General features: G+C 39.5%; 1 non-coding gene across 1 annotated transcript; it reads right to left on the bottom strand.

Annotated features, from left to right (window-relative positions):
* Positions 1-266: 266 nt before the first annotated feature.
* Positions 267-373, bottom strand: LOC112448190 (U6 spliceosomal RNA). The gene has a single exon (XR_003036577.1). It is a non-coding gene; the product is annotated as a U6 spliceosomal RNA (small nuclear RNA).
* Between the last annotated feature and the right edge of the window lie 526 nt (positions 374-899).

The following is an 899-nucleotide window of genomic DNA, read 5'->3' as shown; positions in this document are numbered from 1 at the left end:
ACATATTTCAATGCCATTCTCCCAAATCATCCCACCCTCTCCCTCCCCCACAGAGTCCAAAAGACTGTTCTATACATCAGTGTCTCTTTTGCTATCTCATATACAGGGTTATTGTTACTGTCTTTCTAAATTCCATATATATGCGTTAGTATACTGCATTGGTGTTTTTCTTTCTGGCTTACTTCACTCTGTATAATAGGCTCCAGTTTCATCCACCTCATTAGAACTGATTCAAATGTATTCTTTTTAATGGCTGAGTAATACTCCATTGTGTGTAACGCTTCACGAATTTGCATGTCATCCTTGTGCAGGGGCCATGCTAATCTTCTCTGTATCGTTCCAATTTTAGTATATGTGCTGCCAAAGCGAGCACTAGTTTTGCTTTCCAGTTTGGCCTTTAGTTAGTTTTGTTCTTAACTGGTAAATATAATTTTTGATTTCCTTTGTTCACCGGGTCAGTCTACTGTACTTTATTTTTGTTGGAGTGTTTTCACTTTGCTCATGGGCGTATATGTATATGTGTATATTTCATTATTTTAATTATTATTTGCCTGATTTTGTAACTGCTGTTTGTCTGGGTTCATCTTTGATTTCTCATTTATGGGTATTTGTTTTATTCTCACTTAATGCCATAAAAAACCACCTGTGGAATCTTTGTTCCTGACCAGAGATCAAGCCCTGAGTCTTTGGAGTGGGAGCACTGACTCTAAGACCCTAGACTGCCAGGGAACTAACTCTAGGGAGAATCAAATAGTGAGAACTCACACAAAGGAAACCACTTGAATATAAGACCCAGCATGGTGTCACCCAACCACAGGGAGCACCCTGTGCAGGGCGCCTCATCAAAACAACAAACAAAACAAATACAAACCCAGTCATCAGCAGACAGGATTACCACC

The sequence above is a fragment of the Bos taurus genome, chromosome 9, assembly GCF_002263795.3.
Source record: "Bos taurus isolate L1 Dominette 01449 registration number 42190680 breed Hereford chromosome 9, ARS-UCD2.0, whole genome shotgun sequence".
Classification (NCBI taxonomy): domain Eukaryota; kingdom Metazoa; phylum Chordata; class Mammalia; order Artiodactyla; family Bovidae; genus Bos; species Bos taurus.
Note: the sequence above shows the minus strand (reverse complement) of the source record. Positions and strands in the feature narration are given on the sequence as shown.